We start from the raw sequence: 12449 nt of genomic DNA, 5'->3' as shown, positions 1-12449 counted from the left end.
GCAACGCATGCAGAAACCCGGAACTTGTGAGGCAGTTATGAGAGCGTACGCTGTGCATCGCTATCATAGGCCACATAAAATCTGTGCCAATATCTGGTCATCAGTTATATAGGGCCTTGGTGAGACCGCACCTGGAGTATTGTGTGCAGTTTTGGTCTCCTTACCTAAGAAAGGATATAGAGGGAGTGCAGCGAAGGTTCACCAGACTGATTCCTGGGATGGTAGGACTGTCATATGAGGAGAGATTGGGGCGACTAGGCCTGTATTCGCTTCTCGGCCTTTTGGCTAAGATCATGCATAACTAACCTGACCAGCCACCATGACCTCCGGGTGGTTTCTCCCTGGTCAGGAAGGTATATGCTTGCATTTTTGGAAACAGGAGGTGGGTGGGGTGGGTTGACCCATCCACCTCCACGGAGGTGTGTGGGGGACCTGACCCATCCACCTCCATGGCACGAACCTGGTATTGCAGTACTTCCAGGAACGGTGCAGTGGCTCTCGGCCTTTTGGCTAAGAGCATTGGCGCAGAGTGATCCTTGGCATGTGCAAGGTGACCTCTGGCGTTTGTGATTTGACAAAGAATTGGAACGATTGGCTACGAATTAAAAAAAAAAGACTAGGCCTGTATTCACTAGCGTTTAGAAGAATGAGAGGGGACATTAGCTTGGATGGTGTAGAATTGGTATGGGTGGAGCTACGAAATACCAAGGGGCATAAAACGCGAGTGAGAGTTATGTACAGACCACCAAACATTAATAGTAAGGTTGGGGACAGCATCAAACAAGAAATTAGGGATGCATGCAATAAAAGTACAGCAGTTATCGTGGGTGACTTTAATCGACATATTGATTGGGCTAACCAAACTGGTAGCAATGCGGTGGAGGAAAATTTCCTAGAGTGTATTAGGGATGGTTTTCTAGACCAATATGTTGAGGAACCAACCAGGGAGCTGGCCATCCTAGACTGGGTGATGTGTAATGAGAAAGGACTAATTAGCAATCTTGATGCGCGAGGCCCCTTGGGGAAGAGTGACCATAACATGGCAGAATTCTTTATTAAGATGGAGAGTGATACAGTTAATTCAGAAACTAAGGTCCTGAACTTAAGGAAAGGTAACTTTGATGGTATGAGGCGTGAATTGGCTAGAATAGACTGGCAAATAAAACTTAAAGGGCTGACGGTGGATAAGCAATGGCAAACATTTAAAGATCACACGGATGAACTTCAGCAATTGTACATCCCTGTCTGGAGTAAAAATAAAACGGGGGAGGAGGCTCAACAGTGGCTAACCAGGGAAATTGAAGATAATGTTAAATCCAAGGAAGAGGCATATAAATTGGCCAGAAAAAGCAACAGACCTGAGGACTGGGAGAAATTTAGAATTCAGCAGAGGAGGACAAAGGCTTTAGTTGAGAGGGGGAAAATAGAGTATGAGAAGAAGCTTGTAGCAAACATAAAAACTGACTGCAATTATATATATATATATATATATATATATGTGAAGAGAAAAAGATTAGTGAAGACAAATGTAGGTCCCTTGCAGTCGGATTCAGGTGAATTTATAATGGGGAACAAAGAAATGGCAGACCAATTGAACAAATACTTCGGTTCTGTCTTCACGAAGGAAGACTCAAATAATCTTCCGGAAGTACTAGGGGACCGATGGGTCTAGTGAGAAGGAAGAACTGAAGGGTATCCTTATTAGGTGGGAAAATTTGTTCGGGAAATTGATGGGATTGAAGGCCGATAAATCCCCTAGGCATCCCAGAGTACTTAAAGAAGTTGCCCTAGAAATAGTGGATGCATTGGTGATCATTTTCCAACTGTCTATCGACTCGATCAGTTCCTATGGACTGGGAGGGTAGCTAATGTAACACCACTTTTTAAAAAGGGAGGGAGAGAGAAAGCAGGTAATTATATACCGGTTAGCCTGACATCAGTAGTGGGGAAAATGTTGGAATCAATCATTAAGGATGAAATAGCAGCGCATTTGGAAAGCAGTGACAGGATCGATCCAAGTCAGCATGGATTTATGAAGGGGAAATCATTCTTGACAAACCTTCTGGAATTTTTTGAGGATGTTATTAGTAGAGTGGACAAGGGAGAACCAGTGGATGTGGTGTATTTGGACTTTCAAAAGGCTTTTGACAAGGTCCCAGACAAGAGATTGGTGTGCAAAATCAAAGCACATGGTATTGGGGGTAATAGACTGACGTGGACAGAGAACTGGTTGGCAGACAGGAAGCAGAGAATCGGGATAAACGGGTCCTTTTCAGAATGGCAGGCAGTGACTAGTGGAGTGCCGCAGGGCTCCGTGCTGGGACCCCAGCTCTTTACAATATACTTTAATGATTTGGATGAAGGAATTGAGTGTAATATATCCAAGTTTGCAGATGACACTAAACTGGGTGGTGATGTGAGCTGTGAGGGGGATGCGAGGAGGCTGCAGGGTGACTTGGACAGGTTAGGTGAGTGGGCAAATGCATGGCAGATGCAGTATAATGTGGATAAATGTGAGGTTATCCACTTTGGGGGCAAAAACGTGAAGACAGAATATTATCTGAATGGTGGCAGATTAGGAAGAGGAGGTGCAACGAGACCTGGGTGTCATGGTACATCAGTCATTGAAAGTTGGCATACAGGTACAGCAGACGGTGAAGAAGGCAAATGGTATGTTTGCCTTCATAGCTAGCGGATTTGAGTATAGGAGCAGGAAGGTCTTACTGTAGTTGTACAGGACCTTGGTGAGGCCTCACCTGGAATATTGTGTTCAGTTTTGGTTTCCTAATCTGAGGAAGGACATTCTTGCTATTGAGGGAGTGCAGCGAAGGTTCACCAGACTGATTCCCGGGATGGCTGGACTGACATATGAGGAGAGACTGGATCAACTGGGCCTTTATACATTGGAGTTTAGAAGGATGAGTGGGGATCTCATAGAAACATATAAGATTCTGACGGAAGGGGACAGGTTAGATGCGGGTAGAACGTTCCCGTTGTTGGGAAGTCCAGAACCACGAGACACAGTCTTAGGATGAGGAGTAGGCCATTTAGGACTGAGATGAGGAGAAACTTCTTCACTGAGTTGTTAACTTGTGGAATTCCCTACCGCAGAGAGTTGTTGATGCCAGTTCATTGGATATATTCAAGAGGGAGTTAGATATGGCCCTTAGGGCTAAGGGGATCAAGGGGTATGGAGAGAAAGCAGGAAAGGGGTACTGAGGGAATGATCAGCCATGATTATATTGAATGGTGGTGCAGGTTCGAAGGGCTGAATGGCCTACTCCTGCACCTATTTTCTATGTTTCTATGGATTGCATTGAAACGTATAAAATTCTGACTGGGTTGGATAGACTGATTGCGGAGAGGCTGTTTCTTCTGGCTGGGAAGTCTAGAACAAGGGGTCACAGTCTCAGGTTACGGGGTAGGAAATTTAGGACTGAGATGAGGAGAAATGTTTTCACTCAGAGGGTGATGAACCTGTGGAGGCCAATCACTGAATATATTTAAGAGGGAGATGGATAGATTTCTAGAAACAAAAGGCATCAAGGGACATGGGGAAAAAGCGGGAATATCATGTTCAGATAGAGGATCAGCCATGGTCATATTGAATGGCAGTGCAGGCTCGAAAGACCGAATGGCCTACTACTGCTCCTAGTTTCTATGTTTCTATCATCACACCGTTGTTAGTGGGAGCTTCCTGTGTGAAAATCGGCTGCCAAGTTTCCTACATCACAACAGTGACTGCATTTCCAAAGTAATTCACTGCCTGCAAAAAAAACTTTGTAATGTTCTGGGATAGTGAAAGGCACTTTTTAAATGCAAGTCCGTTCTTGTTGCACTTCTCTGAAGGAAGGTACGGTAGTGTAGTGGTTGTGTTACTGGGCCAGTAGTCCAGAGGCTTGGACTAATAATGCAGATAACTGTCCACCATGGCCAGTTTGAGAATTTGAATTCAGTTTTAAAAATCTGGAAATAGCTGTGGCCATGAAGCTGTTGGATTGTCGTAAAAACCCAACTGGTTCACTGATGTCCTTTCGGGAAGGAAAGCTGCCGTCCTTACCGCGTCTGGGCCTGTGTGTAACTCCAGTCCCGCACCAATGTGATTGACTCTTAACAACAACTTATATTTATATAGCGCCTTGAACGTAGTGAAACGTCCCAAGGTGCTTCACAGGAGTATTATGAGACAAAACAATTTGGCACCGAGCTGCATAAGGAGAAATTAGTGAAGGTGACTGGTCAGAGAGCGAGGTTTCAAGGAGTGTCTTAAAGGAGAAAAGAGAGGTGGAGGGATGGAGAGGTTTAGGCAGGGAGTTCCAGAGCTTGGGGCCTCGGAAACAGAAGGCACGGCCACCAATGGTTGAGTGATTATAATCAGGGATGCTCAAGAGGGAAGAATTGGAGGGGCTGGAAGAGATTACAGAGATAGGGAGGGGCAAGGGCCATGTAGGGATTTGAGAATAAGGATGAGAATTTTGAAATTCAGGCGTTGCTTAACCGGAAGCCAGTGTAGGTCAACGAACACAGGGGTGATGGGTGAGCAGGACTTGGTGTGAGTTAGGACATGGGCAGCCGAATTTTGGATCACCTCTAGTTTACGGAGGGTGGAATGTGGGAGGCCAGCCAGGAGTGTGTTGGAATAGTCAAGTCTAGAGGTAACAAACGCATGGATGAGGGTTTCAGCAGTGGATGAGCTGAGGCAAGCGATGTTATGAAGGTGGAAATGGGCTGTCTTAGTTATTCTGCCGATATGTGGTCGAAAGCTCATTTCAGGGTCAAATATGACACCAAGGTTGCGAAGTGTGGTTCAGCCTCCAACAGAAGTTGGGAAGAGGGATGGAGTCAGTGGCTCGGGAACGCAGTTGGTGGTGGGGACCGAAAAGCGCCTTGGGACGTTTCACTATGTTAAAGAAGTTGTTGTTTTGTCGCTCTTGGTTTAGATCTGCAGTGATCTCCACTGTAAACTACCAGCAATTGTCACTGCTGTTTTTCCAGACAGTCGCTTAAGAGCGCGGGAGTGATCCCCGATGTCCTGGCCAATGTTTATCACTCAATCAACATCACTTTTAAACAAAAAGCATTGGTCATTATCACATTGCTGCTGTGCGCAATTTGGCTGCCGTGTTTCCTACATTACAACAGTGACTGCACTTTAAAAGTACTTCATTGGCTGTAAAGCGCTTTGGGACGTCTAGTAGTCGTATAAGAGGCTATATAAATGCAGTGTGGGCTAGCCTGTGCTGCCCCTGGGCCCTTGCCCCTTCTGGGCCTCAGACTCCCACCTCTCCTGGGCCCCGGTCACTTCCTTCAACAAACTCTTGCTCCTTCGCCCCTCGTGCTGTGCCTGCCCGCACTGCAATCAGCGACCTGGCTTCACAGCCGTCGCCCTCCTGCAGTGGTATGCCCCCGCACGCTGCTCCCTCTGATGGCCCCGGCCTGCTGATGGTCTTGCAGGCTGGGACCGTGCCACTGCACGCTGCTCCCTCTAATGCAGCCTTTCAATCACAGTAAACCCTTTTCAGTTCACTCGGTCCGTGCAGCAGAGCCTGGTCTCCAGACGTCTTGGGTAATCCTTGCCACTGGACCAAGACCTAGCTCTGTCAAGCCCGTGTGGTGGTTGGTGTGCAACGGCCACCACACGTTAAAAAAATCCATGCACAGGCATCTTCCACCCTCCAAGATGTAATTTGGGATCTGGAATATTAGATCCTTCATTTAAACACCTGTGAACTCATCCCTTTTTGGCACGGAAGCAAGTCATCCTTGATTCGAGGGACTGCCTATTGTTGTGTATCTGTAAAGCATGCACTCCCATGTTCCGCCACCAGGAAGCTCATCCCCTGAAGTCCCAAGGGATCCCAGCATCCCTTGGGAGCATTATATATAAGCCGGCCCCTAAGGCCTGTTCCTCACTCTGCAGTGTCTTATTAAAGACTGAGGTCACTGTTACTTTAACCTCCCTGTGTGCAGCCTCATCTGTGTTAGGAACACAACAACTGGCGACGCAAAGATGCAGCAAACTGTGGGCATCCTGGAGAAGTTCTCGGAGGGTGAGGACTGGGAAGCCTATGACAAACGGCTAGACCAGTACTTTGTAGCCATCGAGCTGGACGGAGAAGGAAGCGCTGCAAAAAGGAGAGCGGTCCTCCTCACGGTCTGTGGGGCACCGACCTACAGCCTCATGAAGAGTCTTCTGGCTCCAGTGAAACCCACAGATAAGTCATATAAGTCATATGGTTCGGGAGCATCTTAACCTGAGGGACAGCGTTCTGATGGCGAGGTATCGGTTCTAAACGTGCCAGTGATCTGAAGGTCAGTAAGTGGCGAGCTACGTCGCTGAGCTAAGGCGACTTTCAGGACAATGTGAGTTTGATGGCTACCTGGAGTAAATGCTCAGAGACTTTTTTGTACTGGGCATTGGCCACGAGACCATCCTATGAAAACTTTTGACTGTAGAGACACCGAACCTCCGTAAGGCCATTGCGAAAGCACAGGCGTTTATGTCCACCAGTGATAACAGCAAACAAATCTCTCAGCACACAAGTGCTAGCAATGTTCATAAATTAACTGGAACTGTGTTTGCGAGCAGAAATGTACAGGGCAGAACCCACGAGTCTGCAACTGCCAGCAGGCCTCAGGTGACCCATATGACTCAGATTCCGCAACAAAGGATGAATGCAAGGCAATTCACACCTTGTTGACGTTGTGGAGGCTTCCATTCAGCCTATTCATGCCGCTTCAAAGGGTATGTTTGGAAGAGCTGTGGAACAATGGAGCACCTCCAACGAGCTGCAAGCTCTGCAAAACCTGCTAACCACCACGTGGCAGAGGAAGATCAGTCCATGGTGGATCAAAGCAATTTCGAGCCTCAGAGAGGAGGCAGTTGCTGAAGTATACGGGGTGCACACATTTTTGACGAAATGTCCACCTATAATGCTAAACGTAAAATTGAATGGTTTATTCGTAGCCATGGAACTGGACACTGGCGCTAGCCAATCCATCATGAGTAAAAAGATGTTCGAGAGACTGTGGTGCAACAAGACATTCAGACCAGCCCTGAGCCCCATCCACACGAAACTGAGAGCGTACACCAAAGAGCTTATCACTGTCCTGGGCAGCACCATGGTCAAGGTTAGCTACGAGGGCACGGTGCATGAACTGCCACTTTGGATTGTCCCGGGTGATGGCCCCACACTGCTTGGAAGGAGCTGGCTGGGCAAAATCCACTGGAACTGGGATGACGTCCAAGCGCTATCACATGTCGATGAGGCCTCATGTACCCAGGTTCTAAACAAATTTCCTTCCCTTTTTGAGCCAGGCATTGGAAACTTTTCCAGGTCGAAGCTGCGGATCCACTTGGTCCCAGAGGCATGACCCATTCACCACAAGGCGCGAGCGGTACCTCATGATGAGGGAGAGAGTGGAAATCGAGCTGGACAGGCTGCAACGCGAGGGCATCATCTCCCCAGTGGAATTCAGCGAGTGGGCCAGCCTGATTGTTCCAGTATTCAAAAGTGATGGCACGGTCAGGATTTGCAGCGATTATAAAGTAACTATTAATCGTTTCTCGCTACAGGACCAATACCCGCTACCTAAGGCAGACGACCTATTTGCAACGCTGGCAGGAGGCAAGACGTTCACCAAGCTCGACCTGACTTCGGCCAACATGACGCAGGAGCTGGAGGAGTCTTCGAAGGGCCTCACCTGCATCAGCACGCACAAGGGACTGTTAATCTACAACAGACACCCGTTTGGAATTCGGTCGGCTGCAGCGATCTTCCAGAGAAACATGGAGAGCCTATTCAAAGTCGGTACCACACACGGTGGTCTTTCACGACGACATATTGGTCACGGGTTGGGACACCGCCGAGCACCTCCAAAACCTGGAGGAGGTCCTCCAGTGACTGGATCGCGTAGGGCTGCGGCTGAAGAGGTGGAAATGCGTCTTCATGGCAACAGAAGTGGAGTTTTTGGGGAGAAAGATCGCGGCGGACGGCATTCGGCCCACAGACGCCAAGCAGAGGCTATCAGGAACGTGTGCAGGCCACAGAACGTCACGGAGCTGCGGTCGTTCCTGGGACTCCTCAACTATTTTGGTAACTTCCTACCAAGGTTAAGCACCCTTTTAGAGCCCCTACATGTGTTATTGCACAAAGGTGAGAACTGGGTATGGGGAAAAAAAAACAAGTAATTGCTTTTGAGAAAGCCAGAAATATTTTATGCTCCAACAAGCTACTTGTATTGTATAACCAGTGTAAAAAACTTGTGCTAGCATGTGTCGCGTCATCGTACGGAGTCGGGTGTGTATTACAACAAGCTAACGTTGCGGGGAAGTTGCAACCTGTCGCCTATGCTTCCAGGAGCTTGTCTAAGGCCGAGAGGGCCTACAGCATAATTGAGAAAGAGGCATTAGCGTGTGTGTTCAGGGTAAAGAAAATGCATCAATAGCTATTTGGCCTCAAATTTGAGCTGGAAACCAATCACAAGCCCCTCACATCCCTGTTCGCTGAAAACAAGAGGATAAATACTAATGCCTCAGCCCACATACAAAGGTGGGCACTCGCGCTTTCAGCATATAACTATCCCATCCGCCACAGACCAGGCACCGAGAATTGTGCGGAAGCTCTCAGTCAGCTACCATTGCCCACCACGGGGGTGGAAATGGCGCAGCCTGCAAACTTGTTGATGGTAGCGCAGCCCGCAGACTTGTTGATGGTCATGGAAGCGTTTGAAAATGATAAATCATCTGTTACGGCCCGCCAGATTAGGGCTTGGACCAGCCAAGATCCTCTGCTGTCCTTAGTAAAATACTGTGTACTGCATGGGAGCTGAGCCAGCATCCCCGTTGAAATGCAAGAGCCAATCAAGCCGTTCCAGCGGCGAAAGGGCGAACTGTCCATTCAGACAGACTGCCTGTTGTGGGGTAACTGTGTATTGCTACCAAAAAAGGGCAGGGAGATCTCGGATCTCCACAGCACACACCCGAGTATAGAAATGATGAAAGCGATAGCCAGATCCCACGTGTGGTGGCCCAGTATCGACTCTGACTTCGAGTCCTGTGTACGGCAATGCAGCGTATGTGCTCAGTTGCGCAACGCGCCCAGAGAGGCACCACTAAGTTTGTGGTCCTGGCCTTCCAGACCATGGTCAAGGATCCATGTCGACTATGCGGGCCCGTTTCTCGGTAAAGTGTTCCTGGTGGTGGTGGATGCTTTTTCAGAATGGATTGAATGTGAAATAATGTCGGGAAGCACCGCCACCGCCACCATTGAAAGCCTGAGGGCCATGTTTGCCACCCACGGCCTGCCTGACATACTGGTCAGTGACAACGGCCATGTTTCACCAGTGCCTAATTTAAAGAATTCATGACCCGCAATGGGATCAAACATGTCACCTCAGCCTCCAATAGGCAGGCAGAGCGGGCCGTACAAACCATCAAACAGAGCCTTAAACGAGTCACAGAAGGCTCACTCCAAACCCGCCTGTCCTGAGTTCTGCTCAGCTACTGCACGAGAACCCACTCGCTCACAGGGGTGCCCCCGGCTGAGCTACTCATGAAAAGGACACTTAAAATCAGACTCTCACTGGTTCACCCCAACCTGCATGATCAGGTAGAGAGCAGGCGACAGCAACAAAATGTAAACAATGGTCGCGCCACTGTGTCACGGGAAATTGATCTGAATGACCCTGTGTATGTGCTAAACTATGGACATGGTCCCAAGTGGATCACTGGCATAGTGATAACTAAAGAAGGGAGCAGGGTGTTTGTAGTCAAACTCGACAATGGACAAATTTGCAGAAAGCACCTGGACCAAACAAGGCTGCGGTTCACAGACTGCCCTGAACAACCCACAGCAGACACCTCCTTTTTCGAGCCCACAACACCCACCCAAATGATCAACGACACCACGCCGGACCAGGAAATTGAACCCATCACGCCCAACAGTCCAGCAAGGCCAAGCTCACCTAGCAGGGTCAACAACACGCCAGCCCAGCGAGGGCACAGCCAACACACCAGAACTGACATTTGTACCGAGGCGGTCCACCAGGGAAAGAAAGGCTCCCGACCGCCTCACCTTGTAAATAGTTTTCACTTTGACTTTGGGGGGGTTGAAGTGATGTTGTGTATCTGTAAAGCATGCACTCCCATGTTCCACCACCAGGGAGCTCATCCCCTGAAGTCCCAAGGGATCCCAGCATCCCTTGGGAGCACTGTATATAAGCCAGCCCCTAAGGCCTGTTCCTCACTCTGGATTGTCTTAATAAAGACTGAGGTCACTGTTACTTTAACCTCCCTGTGTGCAGCCTCATGTGTGTTCGGAACACAATACCTATGATGATGATATAAATGCAAGTCTTTTAGACTAGGTGTACTTGTTGGTGTTTTCAGTGTCCAGGCACGAGTGATGCCATGACTGATGGGAGGCTCTCGGCTTTTTACTCTGATCATGACAGCCCAAGGACTACAGGATGCAACAGACCTGCTTCTGCCAGAATAATTCAGTCAAACATAGGAAACCGCACCTGACAACACACCAATTATCACAGGATACATTTTGGCTAAATTAATGCAGTTTACCCCTTTTCCTGTCAAGCAAACAGTTTGCCTCTTTGTCCGTCCCGCAGATGAATTCAACTGGCCTCAATGTTTTCTTCTGTCATGTCACTCCCTCTAGCAAGCAGGCGTTCTGGGCGTATTCAATGGTTTCCAAAGAGATTCAAGTGTTAATGGTCTCTAGGTGAAACTGTTGCTGCCCAAAATGCTTCTAACTTGCGCTGCAAGAGACTGACACGGAGGTTGGTTTGTGCTGCGTGAGATGTGCTCTTCGCCTGATAATTGGTCTCTCTCTCTCTCTCTCTGACTTTCATGTGGAAAATAAATGGTATACTTCGATGGTCATTCGGGTCAAATCGAATGATACGTTAAGTTCCACATTTGCCCGAGTCCCTTGCCTTCATTTTTTTGATGAATTTCCCAGAATGTTGTTTTCCCCCCCCCACCACCTAGGAGATCTTGTGGTTTTGGGTGGGGAGTGCACTGATTGTGATACACAAAGTATCTCAATTGTGGGGACAGACTGGATGGGCCAGAGGGTCGTTTCCTGTCCATCATTGTCCGTATATTAGTATATCCCAAACCAAAACTACAGCACTGATGTTTTCGGGGCAGTCTGGTCCAGTGTATACCTTGGGGGGAGCATGTTACACATTAAAGGAGAGTGTTCAGTTGAGCTCAGATAAACAGATATTTGATCCAAGTATAGAATTCCATTGGAGCAGATCACTTCCTATTCATTCCCATTATATAACATTCCTGAGCTAAGCACAATCTGCTGCCCACTAATTTATGGTTCCTATTTCGCAGAATATTATTCCTACTTTTAAAAGATTCTATAGTTTCTCTTCTCTTCACCACCCCCCCCCCCCCCCCCCACTCTCCATTCCAGTTGCTTTCGCTGTAAAATTTCTTTACTCTTTTTTCCCCCCCCTCCACTCCACCCTCCACGTACTTTTGACTTGGTCAGAATGAACAGCAGAAAAAGTGCTTGTGGTAAATTTCATACAGTTGTACAAATGTTGTTCTTCCTGTATCTGAGCTGTGGCACGGAACATCTATTCGTGATGCTGGACCAGAAGTCCATCACATACCAATAATAATTGAATCCTGATGAATAGATCTGTGCAATGTTATTTATATACCAGGCATAGATCAAAAAGTGACAAATGGAAGTAACATTTGTGAAGCAACAATTGAAGTAAGGATTTAAAATAGTTGCCTGGAAGAATTTGGAGGTGAATAATGAGCTGTACAGATCGCAAAGGTGCCAGATTCGGGTTTTAACAGATCTCCGTCTGTGCACCTGTCGGGGGTGGGGTTCATACAATCTTCCTCCGCAACTCTGGCTCAGGTGAAGTGGACAAAGAAAAAGCAGCCACGTTTCCTGCTCCCCCTTTCGAGAAGTGTGCGTGTAAACACTGGGACAGGTCAGCGGCCCAGTTCCACCCTGGTGTGTCTCCCTCGCTCCAGGCCGCTTGGTCACACTTGCTAGTGGAGGGGTATGGGGGGTGGGGGGGAGGTGTTGGGGGGTACACGGAGGGTGCGGGGTGGGAGGGTTGGAGAGTGCACAGGGGGTGGGGGGAGGTGTTGGGGGGTACACGGAGGGTGTGGGGTAGGAGGGTTGGAGAGTGCACAGGGGGTGGGGGGAGGTGTTGGGGGGTACACGGAGGGTGCGGGGTGGGAGGGTTGGAGAGTGCACAGGGGGTGGGGGGAGGTGTTGGAGGGTACACGGAGGGTGCGGGGTGGGAGGGTTGGAGAGTGCACAGGGGTCGGGGGGGTGTTGGGGGGTACACGGAGGGTGTGGGGTGGGAGGGTTGGAGAGTGCACAGGGGTTGGGGGGTACACGGAGGGTGCGGGGTGGGAGGGTTGGAGAGTGCACAGGGGTCGGGGG

General features: G+C 48.8%; 1 protein-coding gene and 1 pseudogene across 2 annotated transcripts in view; both read left to right on the top strand.

The window, feature by feature from the left end:
- The window catches only part of LOC139260353 (protein bicaudal C homolog 1-like), a 376023-nt gene that overhangs the window by 87090 nt on the left and 276484 nt on the right, over positions 1-12449 (top strand). The gene's annotated exons all lie outside the window — the stretch shown is intronic.
- LOC139260540 (U2 spliceosomal RNA) lies at positions 266-497 on the top strand (annotated as a pseudogene).

Source organism: Pristiophorus japonicus, chromosome 3 (genome assembly GCF_044704955.1).
Source record: "Pristiophorus japonicus isolate sPriJap1 chromosome 3, sPriJap1.hap1, whole genome shotgun sequence".
NCBI lineage: Eukaryota > Metazoa > Chordata > Chondrichthyes > Pristiophoridae > Pristiophorus > Pristiophorus japonicus.
This window is presented reverse-complemented; position numbering and strand designations above follow the sequence as displayed.